This window comes from Bufo bufo, chromosome 5 (genome assembly GCF_905171765.1).
Source record: "Bufo bufo chromosome 5, aBufBuf1.1, whole genome shotgun sequence".
NCBI classification, from domain to species: Eukaryota; Metazoa; Chordata; class Amphibia; order Anura; family Bufonidae; genus Bufo; species Bufo bufo.
In genome coordinates this window covers 361,808,820-361,822,155 of record NC_053393.1, presented here as the reverse complement: position 1 = coordinate 361,822,155, position 13,336 = coordinate 361,808,820, and positions in this window count along the sequence as shown.

The following is a 13,336-nucleotide window of genomic DNA, read 5'->3' as shown; positions in this document are numbered from 1 at the left end:
GTGCGCCCTGCCCCCTCAAACCCCACCAGTATTAGAATCATTGGTAGCAGTGGTCACAGGGTCCCCTCCTCTCCTCTTCATTGGTGGCAGTGGCAGCTTCTGATCGGAGCCCCAGCACTGTAATCCTGGGGCTCCGATCGGTTACCATGGCAGCCAGGACGCTACTGAAGCCCTGGCTGCCATGGTAATCTCCCTGCCTCCGTGTGTACTATGCACAGGGCAGCAGGGAGAGTGTGAAGTCCTATTCACCCTGATAGATCTCTATCAGGGTGAATAGGACAAGGGATTAAAATATCCCAGGTTCTAGCCCCTAAGGGGGGCTAATAGTTATTATATAAAAAAAAAATTAAAAAAGAAAACACCAAAATATTAAGTATAAATCACCCCTTTTCCCAATTTTACATATAAAATATATAAGCAATAAATAAACATATCGCCACGTCCGAAAAGTCCAAACTACTAAAATATTTAAAGGGATTCTGCACTTTCATTTAACTGATGATCTATCCTCTGGATAGATCATCAGCATCTAATCGGCGGGGGTCCGACACCTGGGACCCCCGCCAATCATCTGTTTGAGAAGGCAGTGGCGCTCTAGCAGCGCCGCTGCCTTCTCACTGTTTACCGCCGGCCCACTGATGTCACGACTAGTATCAACTAGCGTGGGTGGGGCTAAGATCTGTTCACTTGAATGGAGCTTAGCCGCCCCCACGCTAGTTGATACTAGTCGTGACGTCAGTGTGCCGACAGTAAACAGTGAGAAGGCCGCGGCGCTGCTGGAGCGCCGCTGCCTTCTCAAACAGCTGATCGGCGGGGGTCCCGGGTGTCGGACCCCCGCCGATCAGAAGCTGATAATCTATCCAGAGGATAGATCATCAGTTAAATGAAAGTGCAGAACCCCTTTAAAAAAATCTCCTATGCAATGAACGCCATAACAGAAAAAAAAAAAAACTGCATGATTCCCCATTTTTTTTAGTCGCCATGCCCCCCCGAAAATAGCATAGGACTGTTCGATTATGGGCCGGACGTTCCATAAAATGCGGAATGCACGCAGCTTTTTTTAGTATTTTATTTTTTTCGCGTGGTATCGAGTATCGCAATTCTTTCTTATGGTATTGAAACCAAATCAAAATTTTGGTATCGCAACAACCCTATTGCTAAGAGATGTTGTATGTATACCTTCAGTTTTTTTATCACGCGCGTGCAAAACACATTTGGACACAGGACGGAGCGTGCCCTTTTTTTCACACAGGACCAGAAGCGATATGTACACAGGGATCCCCAACATTAATGATGGGCACAGAAAGCAATTATATTGATACAATAGCTTTATTAAGTATTAATTATTTTATTCACACAGGTATACTGATGAAACATGAGTTATATGTTGCTATCTTTCTGTCTCTATATATTATAATGAGATGTCTTTACATAATTTACATAATGATAATGTAGTTATTCATGTGATGTAGTGGGAGGGTATTTATATCTTTGTTTGCACGCCTCACTTGATGCTTAAAAAAGACCATGTAAAGTCGAAACGTCGTACTTTTTGGTGAATAAATCAGAACTTCTTGAAGACCTGGAAGTGCTGTGGTCTTTTCTACTTTTGTTCAGTTAATGAGGTGCGCCATGCAGAGAGCACGTGTTATTTACCCCATGTGCAGCGTGGCTACGATGTTGCAGCCATTGTCACTGACCACCTTGCCCAGTTGGAGTTGGCGGGATGACAGCCAGCAGGATGTTTGCTGCTTGATGTGCTTTAGCAACTGCTTATCGCATGGCTACGTTGACTTGACACGTGATAGGAAAGAGAGAGAGTGATCAAGTCATTATATATACAGCATTGCATTTTTTGGCGTCCATTTATCGACAATGTGTTTTGCATATAGCGGTGCGACATATCGACCCTTAAGCGATTTTCTCAGTCCATCAATTCGGTGTGGCCTGAACTTTAATTTACCTTACAATTTGATGGTAGCAGAATCTCCTTCCTGGATACGTGGGTGATTAAAAGTACAGAGAATAGGATTGTAACTGATCTATATACAAAGGACACAGATCGTAATAGTATATTGTTTTATACCAGCAATCACCCCACTAATACAAAGGGCATTACCATATTCTCAATATCAACGGGTGAGACGTATTGTGGGGGATGCCGAACAACGTGAAATCAGATTAAATGAAATGTCAGCTAGGTTTGCAGAAAAAGGATATCCCTCACATTTACTCAAACAACAAAAAAATAGAATCCCACAGACTAAAGATGGAAAAATAAAAAAGCCGTTTATCCCTTTAGTGGTAAAGTATCATCCATGGATACAGAAAGTTCACACTATAGTGAATAAACATTGGCATATTATTAGTGAATCGTATCCTCTGATAGAGGAATTCCAACAACGGCCCATGGTATGTTACAAAAGAACAAAAAATATTTGCGACAAAATCGTAAGGGCTGATATTAGGAGTGATGCAAGGGAGTTGAAACAGAAAACGCTTGCGTCTCCAAGACCGGGTACTTTTCCCTGCCTCGGGTGTGTACACTGTTCGAGTGTCATCAAGAGCCCTTAGGGTGCTGTTCACCATGTCGGATCCGTCCTTCCGCTATTTTGCCGTGCCGCCGCTCCATCCCCATTGACTATAATGGGGACGGGGGCGGATCTCCGGCGCAGCACGGCGATGCATGGCGAAAGCCGCCGGACTAAAAAGTCGGACATGCAGGACTTTTTAGTCCGGCGGCTTTCGCCGTGCTGCGCCGGAGCTCCGCCCCCTGTCCCCATTATAGTCAATGGGGACGGAGCGGCGGCACGGCGAAATAGCGGAAGGACGGATCCGACATGGTGAACAGCATGTCGGATCCGTCCTGCCGCAAGTGTGAAAGTACCCTTACATCACCCATCCTAGATATGGGGAGCATATCCCTATCAAAGGCTTCTTTACATGCAATAGTAATTACGTCGTATACATTTTAAAATGTCCATGATGTCTTTTGCATGTAGGGGAAACGTCCACAAGAATGAAAGATCGATTCAGTAAGCACAAGTCTACGATCAGGAAGACTAATCTGCTACTACCAATACCACACCATTTTCATCAAGCGAGACACAATATATCGCAGTTGCGATTTCAGATCATTGAAGGGGTTAAACAACCCAGGAGAGGCGGTGACAGAAACTTAATACTGAGAAAAAGGGAGGCTTATTGGATCCATAGGCTCCAAACTTTGGAACCTATGGGTCTGAACCGTGACTATGAATTAAACAGCTTTTTATGAAAGGATCGTTTTTTGTATAGATGGTTTTTTCTTTAATTTTTTTCAACAGTTTTTCTTTTAATAAAGTTTTCATTTTTTTATGTGGTTTTGCGATTTAAGATGATTGAATTGAGCTGCTACCAATATTCGTATGAAAATATGGATGAATTCTATGATGGTCATATTGATACATGCTTCTCTGTAGGTGAGATGATGCGATGTTGTGTGGCAACTTATGGATACGAACAGGAGAAGACCATATTCAAGCTGAGATTTATTATTTTGTTTAAATGAATATTTGTTTAAATTGCGTGTCTACACCTGTTTTTAGGAGGTGTGTTTTATGACATCACGATCATGTGATGTGCACACCTTAATGAAGGGCTGGGCTATTTAATGGTGTTTTTTTGTAATATGTGTATTGCTGTTTGACAAAGACACCTGCGAGTGTCGAAACGCGCCACAGGAGATAGGATTATGTGACAATAAACAAGAGTTTTGCAGACGACTTCAGTGAGTGCCGATCCTTTCTGTTCTTGTTTTGTGGGATGCCAATCCTAGGACGCGTGCACCACAAACTACCTAACCAGCAGTGCCGACCTACTGGACTTTGTATGTAAGATATCATGGTGGGTTCCTTGGCCCCCCTCCCCATTCCCTGCTTTGCATTTGCCCTTACTGCCACTGTTGCTGCCCTTACCGCCAATGGCTATGGGTGTCATTATTACCACCCCATAAAAACAGCTATGCCTGGGGTCCCCAGCCTCCTCTTGACCCTCCTCATCAGTGCAATCAAAATGCTGACTGCTCTTACACAAGTTGTCAACAGAATTAAAACGCTACCCTCTGTATTGTAAGACACGTGTTGTACACCTGTATTGCTAAAAAAATAATATGAAAAATTGGTCTGGAGGTGACCTGACAGATTTTGGTGTAGTATTGCACATTTTCACTCAGAGATTTAAAACGCTACTTTTTGTATTGTAAGACATGTTGCACACATATATTGCTATTTTCCCAAACAATTTTTTTTTTAACTGTCTGGAGATGCCCAGATACAGCTTTTAGTCTAGTATTCCAGATGTTTTCACTGAGATTTAAAATGCTGTCTCTCCTCTGGATGGTAAAACACACACAAACACACACACACACACACACACACACAGCTGTATTTCTGTTCAAATAGAGGAAAAAAAAGAAATGTTCTTATAGGTAGCTATATTTGAGGTTCTGTAGCAGTTGCAGCTGTGCTAGGAGGCACACCCAGCCTCAGCTCCTCATTTCAGTCCCTGGCTGAAAGCTTTACCTATACAATTCTTCTTCTTTCTAGCCTTTCCATTCGCTGTCCCTGACACTAGAATAGAAGCTTGAGACTGCTACACCTCTCCACCCTCATTAACAGCTCAACACAGAATGTCATTCTGCAAGGGCACCTCCATGTCTGCTGCAGCACAGCTTGGCCCATCTCAGCTGTCTCTTAACCTGTGAGCCAATCAGTGCAAGCCCTCCCCCCACTTCCTCTCAGGGTCAGGTGAGCATCCTTCTTCCTCTCTCATGCTTTTTTCCACTGTCATGTGCAGTAAAATGGTGCTGAGTGCTATTTTACTGGATTTTTTGCTCTACATAAAGACGGCCGAGGCTATAAGAAGATTGCCAACACCCTGAAACTGAGCTGCAGCATGGTGGCCAAGACCATACAGCGGTTTACCAAGACAGGTTCAACTCAGAAAGGCCTCACCATGGTCGACCAAGGAAGTTGAGTGCAGGTGTTCAGCATCATATGCAGAAGCTGTCTTTTCAAAATAGACAAATGAGTGCTGCCAGCATTGCTGCCGAGGTTAAAGGGTTAGGGGGTCAGACCATACGCCGCACACTGCATCAAATTGGTCTGCATAGCTGTCGTCCCAGAAGGAAGCCTCTTCTAAAGATGATGCACAAGAAAGCCCGCAAACAGTTTGTTGAAGACAAGCAGACTAAGGATTACTGGAACCATGTCCTGTGGTCTGATGAGACCAAGATACACTTATTTGGTTCAGATGGTGTCAAGCGTGTGTGGCAGCAACCAGGTGAGGAGTACAAAGACAAGTGTCTATTGCCCCTACAGTCAAGCATGGTGGTGGGAGTGTTATGGTTTGGGGCTGCATGAGTGCTTCAAACTGTGGGGAGCTACAGTTTATTGAGGGAACCATGAATGCCAACATGTACTGTGACATACTGAAGTAGAGCATGATCCCCTCCCTCCAGAAAGTGGGCCGCAGGGCAGTATTCAAACATGATAACAACCCCAAACACACCTCCAAGATGACCACTGCCTTGCTAAAGAAATTTAGGGTAAAGGTGCTGGGCTGGCCAAGCATGTCTCCAGACCTAAACACTATTGAGCATCTGTGGGGCATGCTGAAATGGAGAGTGGAGGAGCACAAGGTTTCTAACATCCACTAGCTCTGCGATGTCATCATAGAGGAGTGGAAGAGGATTCCAGTGGCAACCTGTGAAGCTCTAGTGAACTCCATGCCCAGGAAAGTTAACCACTTCCCATCTGGGCCCTTTGCCCCCTTCCTGACCAGGCCAAATTTTGCAAAACTGACATATCTCACTTAATGTGGTAATAACTTTGGAACGCCTTTATTTGTCCAAGTCATTCAGAGATTGTTTTCTCGTGACACATTGTACTTCATGATAGTCATAAATTTGAGTCAAAATATTTCACCTTTATTTATGAAAAAATCCCAAATTTACCCAAAAATTAGAAAAATTCGCAATTTTCTAAATTTCAATTTCTCTGCTTTTAAAACAGAAAGTGATACCTCATAAAATATTTATTATTTAACATTCCCCATATGTCTACTTTATGTTGGCATCATTTTGGAAATGTCATTTTATTTTTTTAGGACGTTAGAAGGCTTAGAAGTTTAGAAGGAATTCTTCAAATTTTTAAGAAAATTGCCAAAATCCACTTTATAAGGACCAGTTCAGGTCTGAAGTCACTTTGTGGGGCCTACATAGTGGATACCCCCATAAATGACCCCATTGTAGAAACTACACCCCTCAAGGTATTCAAAACCGATTTTACAAACTTTGTTAACCCTTTAGGCGTTCCACAAGAATTAAAGGAAAATGGAGATCAAATTTTTAAATTTCACTTTTTTGGCAGATTTTCCATTTTAATCAATTTTTTTCTTTAACACATCGATGGTTAACAGCCAAACAAAACTCAATATTTATTACCCAGATTCTGAGGTTTACAGAAACACCCCACATGTGGTCATAAACTGCTGTATGGGCACACGGCAGGGCGCAGAAGAAAAGGAACTCCACATGGTTTTTAGATGCCATGTCCCATTTGAAGCCCCCTGATGCACCCTTACAGTAGAAACTCCCAAGAAGTGACCCCATTTTGGAAACTAGGGGATAAGGTGCCAGTTTTATTAGTACTATTTTTGGGTACATATGATTTTTTGATCATTCATTATAACACTTTATGGGGCAAGGTGACCAAAAAATTGGTTGTTTTAGCACAGTTTCTATTTATTTATTTTTACAGCGTTCACCTGAGGGGTTCAGTCAAGTGACATTTTTATAGAGCAGATTGTTACGGACGTGGCGATACCTAATATGTATACTTTTTCTCATTTATTAAAGTTTTACACAATAATAGCATTTTTGAAACAAAAAAAATATGTTTTAATGTGTCCATGTTCTGAGAGCTATAGTTTTTTTTATTTTTTGAGAGATTTTCTTATGTAGGGGCTCATTTTTTGCGGGATGAGGTGACGGTTTTATTGGTACTATTTTGTGGGACATACGCATTTTTGATCACTTGGTGTTGCACCTTTTGTGATGCAAGGTGACAAAAATTGCTTGTTTTGACACAGTTTTTTTTTTTTTTTTTACGGTGTTCACCCGAGGGGTTAGGTCATGTGATATTTTTATAGAGCTGGTTTTTACGGACGCGGCAATACCTAATATGTATACTTTTTTTTATTTGTTTCACTTTAACACAATAATAGCATTTTTGAAACCAAAAAAATGATGTTTTAGTGTCTCCATGTTCTAAGAGCTATAGTTTTTTTATTTTTTAAGAGATTTTCTTATGTAGGGGCTCATTTTTTGCGGGATGAGGTGACGGTTTTATTGGTACTATTTTGTGGGACATACGCGTTTTTGATCACTTGGTGTTGCACCTTTTGTGATGCAAGGTGACAAAAATTGCTTGTTTTGACAGTTTTTTTTTTTTTTTTTTACGGTGTTCACCCGAGGGGTTAGGTCATGTGATACTTTTATAGAGCTGGTTTTTACGGACACGGCGATACCTAATATGTCTATTTTATTTTATTTTTTCTATTTTTTTTTTTTTTTTATTCCTTACTTGGGAACTTTTTTTTATTTACATGTGAAACTTTATTTTATTTTATTTTTTCAACCCTTTATTTTTTTTTTTTTTTTTTTTTTTTTTTCACTTTTCGTCCCCCATAAGGTCATACAAGACCTCTGGGGGACATTTGCTTCACTTTTTCTTTTTTTTTTTACTGTTGATTTCTCCTGTAACTGGGGCTGACATAGTAGCCCCAGTTACAGAAGAAATGCACCCCTATAGAGGCTGTACAGCAGCAATCCTGCGCTGTACAGCCTCAGAGCAGGGCTGATCGAGGTCTCTGAGAGACCTCACACAGCCCCTGCACTCTCCGGTCACGGCGGTCACATGACCGCCGGGCCGGAACAGGAAGCGCACAGCGCTTCCTTCTCTGCAGACACAGCGCTCGGTAAGCGCTGTGTCTGCAGCGATCGTGAAGGCAGGGACACCTGGGAACTGTCCCTGCCTTGTCTTAGGGTTGCCCTGCTGTCACTGACAGCGGGCAACCCGATCAGCAGCTGCACGATTAGCGTGCAGCTGCTATTTCTGACAGGACGTTCTAAAACGTCCTGTCAGAAATAGACGTCCACCCATAGGACGTTTAGAGTGTATGGGCGGACGTGAGGCGGTTAAGGCAGTGCTGGAAAATAATGGTGGCCACACAAAATATTGACACTTTGGGCACAATTTGGCCATTTTCACTTAGGGGTGTACTCACTTTGGTGTCCAGCGGTTTAGACATTAATGGCTATGTGTTGAGGTATTTTGAGGGCACACCAAATTTACACTGTTATACAAGCTGTACACTGACTACTTAACATTGTATCAAAGTGTCATATCTTCAGTGTTGTCCTATGAAAAGAAATAATACAATATTTACAAAAATATGAGGGGTGTACTCACTTTTGTGAGATACTGTATGTAATGAACCCAGTTCAAATGTACTGTTTCACTCATCTCTAGAAAGTTTGCTGAAATATTTGGATTGCCTGATTAACAAGGGTTTGCTCTTTCATCTTACACTGCAAGATTATCACTAACAAGTGTTACTACAAACACTCGTTAGCGATCATCTAATATACCCATTTGTTTTTTTATTCTTTATTTATGAGTTTTCAAGAATATGGTTAAAGTTACATCATGTTGATCCACATATAACAGGATGGATATGTTGGCACCAGGCCAACAAAAAGTCATAAGTGACATATTAACATCCTGCCAACAAGGTCTAAATATATGTAAGATATGATAGCCATTATAATGAATGATGAACATGAAAAAGCAATACAACCATTCCATGAGTGGCACAAAACATTAGGGCTTAATCCAGAATTTTGAAAAACAAAAACAAAAAAGGGGGGAGAATCATAATAATACTGAACAAATACAGGGGAGATGACAAGACAAACCCACAAAAGGAAGGGTAGGCCACATAAGGTAAAAGAGAACAAAAGAAAAAGGCTAAGCAGATGGCAATGATAGAAATGACCCCTCAAGCCAGTAGGGATTGGTATTCCATTGAATCCTGGAAGACAAACCAAGGGGTCCAAGCAGTAACAAAAGCTTTATGCTTGTTCTTTAAGGACGCTGTTAGTTCCTCCATTCTCCGGATCTCTTCCACTTTCTGTATCCAAAGCTCGGTGGATGGTGGAGTAGGAGACTTCCATTTCACTGGGATGCATGACCTAGCTGCAATGACCAAATGGCGCAGGCAGGACCGACGGAGTAAGCTCAGGGGTAAATCCGAGAGAAATAATAAGAAAAACCCTGGTGTGTTTGGTATGGAAAAAGAGAAAATAGATGCCAAGGTCTTATGGATTGATTCCCAGAAATGCTTGACTTTGTCACATTGCCAGAAAATATGAAGCAACGAGTCTTGAGATGTTTCACAACGCTAGCACAAAGGGGAAGTTGTCGGAAACATTCTCTGGAGACGGGTCGGGACATAATACCATCTTGATAGTATTTTATAACTGGCCTCCTGATACTTACTGGCAATGGAGGATTTGTGGGCCAATTGGAATAGTTTGGACTATTGGTCAAAGGAGATATCAACTTGCAAATCCTGAATCCACTTGTCAGTGTAGGGAGGGCGAAAATCTGCTTCGGGCGTTACCAGCTCTTTGTAGAGTTCTGAGAGAGAATGCCGGTATACTCCTGAGCCTATGCACGTTTTTTCAAAATGCGTGAGAGCTCTATCAAAGCCCAGGGAAGAGGGAATAGAGGAAAGCAAGTGATGTAATTGCCTAGCTCTCCACGGTCCGAGAGTACAGTGGTCAGACAGCCCCGAAAGTTCAGCGTATGTGAACCACCGTCCGGAGGTTCGAAAGAAAGGTGCGCAACATCTACCACTCAATCGCAATTGTACAAATGGGCCTCCCCAACCACTCGCCGGGAAGTCAGGGTGTCCCAGGACAGGGAACATTGGGGATGGTGTTGGAGAGATCATGAGAATGTGTTGGTATTTGTGGAATTGAAGTAAAGTTGGCCCAATGATAGGGTGAGTGGATATTGTAGAAGTGGTTTTCCTATCAGTCCATGGTAGTAGAGCTAGTGGGGTCTGGAATGAAAGTTGTTCAATAGAGATCCATTGTTTAAATGGAGCATGTCGGCACCAGTCTACCACCTGCTGAAACATGGAAGCAGCATGATATTTCCGTAAGTCAGGTATCCCCAACCCTCCCCTATCCCTCGGAACATGTAGCAGGGATCTGGTTAGTCTCAGGTTCCTTCCTGCCCAAATGAATTTAAAAAGATCACAGTGTGCAGTATTAAAGAAACTAGCTGGTACGTGGATGGGAAGAGTCTGGAATAGATATAACAGACGCGGGAGAACATTCATTTTAAAGATGGCACACCGACCAAACCATATATATAGGCCTTTGGACCATCTCTTAAGGTCTTCCCTAATCCGACTCAAGAGAGGGGTGAGATTTCTGGAAAACAGCTCCTTCAGATCCTTGGGAATCATCGTACCCAAGTATCTAATGGCACCTGTCGTCCACTTGAACGGGAAGGAATTCGCTAGGTCAGTTTCAAGGGAGTTTGGTATGGATATATTAAGAGCCTCAGATTTTTGTAGGTTTATTTTCAAATTGGATAGGTTATGAAACGTCTTAAATTCAGCTATTAGGTTAGGGAAGGTGATCCGAGGTTTGGTAATCATAAACATCAGATCATCCGCGTAGGACACTATCTTGAATTCCTGATCGCCCACTACCAAACCCGAGATGTCAGGGTTTTTCCTAATTGTCCTCAGTTGGGGTTCTAGGGTAAGAACAAAAATTAAGGGTGATAAAAGGCACCCTTGGTGGGTACCATTCCTGATATCAAAGGGGGGCGAGAGCACATCATTAACCTTTGTGGACGCCGAGGGTGAGGAATAAAGAGATCGGATCCATGATAACAGCGGACCCTAAATGCCCACATGGTTTAGCACTGCAAGTAACCAAGGCCATCCCACTCTGTCAAATGCCTTTTCGGCGTCGGTGGATAAAAGACAGAGGGAAGAGCGCTGTATCTTAGCGTGATGGATCAAGTTCAACACTTTCGTGGTATTGTCTCTCGCCTCCCTTGAAGGAACAAAACCCACCTGATCGGTATGTATAAGATCTGGCAATAAAGGGGCTAAACGTGTGGCCAATACCTTTGCAAATAACTTTAGGTCAACATTAAGTAACGAGATGGGGCGGTAACTTGCGCAGGCAGTCGGGTCCTTACCCTCCTTATGGATTACCGTAATATGTGCATGCCACATATCCTTAGGGATGGGGTTTCCTGAACCTATTTTATTCAAGGCAGTGGTGAGAGGGATCTGGAGAAGGGGGAGATATCTCTTATAATAAGAAGCTGGGAGGCCACCTGGGTCCGGTGCTTTACTAGGCTGCATTGATTTTAGTGCCTCTCCAATTTCTTCAGTAGTGATCGGGTCACTCAGACCCTCAAGGGCCTCTCTCGGAAGTTTGGGTAGACCTGATCTGGTCAGGTATGTATGCATGGCTAGATCTAGGGATAAACTCGTTTGGTTAGACTGTGGGAGATTGTATAGGTTCTGATAAAAGCGGACGAAAGCCTCTGTTATGGAATCAGGGTTGTTCAGAACATGGCTTTGTGGAGGCGCAATTCGGGGGGCATAATTTCTTGCTCTTTGTTCACGTAATGATCTGGCCAAAAGTCTACCGCATTTATTGCCATATTCGAAAAAATGTCTTCTACCCGTTGAGAGGATAAAAGTTTCATACGAATATCTAGTTTGTCTTTAAGTTTACCCCTGGCCAGTAAAAGAGCTGAACGAACCGATTGCGCATGGGAGCGTTTATGAACCTGCTCCAGTTCGGCAATTTCCTTTAGGATCTGAGAAATTTCCAATGCCCTCTCTTTCTTGCGCCGAGCTCCATGTCTGATGAACTCGCTCCGTATCACACATTTGTGTGCAGCCCACACAGTAAGGGGTGAGGCATTGTTAACTTGATTTTCCTCAAAATAGTGAGAAAGAGCTAAGCTAATTTCCTGAGAAACTTCCAAATCCTGTAACAGCGACTCATTGAGGCGCCATTGCCAAGATCTGGGAGACGGAAGAGGGGATTTCAAGGAGACATGTAGCATGGAGTGATCCGAAAATGTTATAAGATCAATTGAGGAAGAGGCGATGAGCGGAACAGCCGAATGTCTTAGCAAAAAATAATCCAATCTGGAGTAGACATCTCTGGGCGTAGAGTAGTAAGTGAAATCCCTAGCTTCAGGGTTAACTGCTCGCCAAACATCTACTAGCTGATAAGTATGAAGAAGACCTTTAATGCGACGGATATAGGAGTAAGCTAAATGAGAGGTTCCCTTGGAAACATCTACAACTGGGTCCAAAGCGACATTTAGATCTCCTCCGACCAAAAGTGTGCCCTCTGCAAAACCATCTAGTTTAGATAGAATTCCAGTTAGGGCCCTCAATTGTTTAGTATTGGGCAGGTATATGTTAGCCAAGGTGTACACCTGGCCTCCTATACGACCCTTGACAAACAGAAACCTGCCAGTGTCATCTGAACTAGTGTCCAGAAATTCCCAGGGGGTGGTTCTAGCAATAAGGATACTCCCACCTCTTGATTTTGATACGTTGTAACAGCTATAATAAGCATCTGGATATCTGGGGGAACTAAACTTCGGTATAGCATCCCTGCGAAAATGAGTCTCTTGAATGAAGGCAATTTGTACCTTTTTACACCACATGAGCCAGAGAATGGAGGAACGTTTCTCAGGAGTATTCAACCAGTTGGCATTGATTGACGCAAAGGTAATATCGGACATAGTCAGGGCCTGTAAAAGAGCAAGATATGAAAGAAAGGACAATAGGGGAGGAGGATAAGAGACAAAAGGATAGGTGGAGAGTACACAAAATTTTAATCAACAAGAGTCAAATATACCTATAAGGTCAAATATCTAAGCCGGCTAATCCAGATCAAAATAAAACAAAATTAAACAAAACTGTGGAAAATGTTATCCACTATGCGATTCTTGGTAAGCCCAATTCGAGCGAACCAAGACTCACGGTCCTAGTAGGGGTGAAGGAGAGCTATCTAGAAAGCATCCCTTTCCCCGGCCCAGACATATTTAAGCAACGAAAAGAGAATTAAGAAAGGAGATACAGAGAACAGTGGAAGACTAAAATTAACCAACTACCAACGGGAAAAAAACAACTGTTGAACATGTCAGTGCCACACTCCGTTCTCTGTATC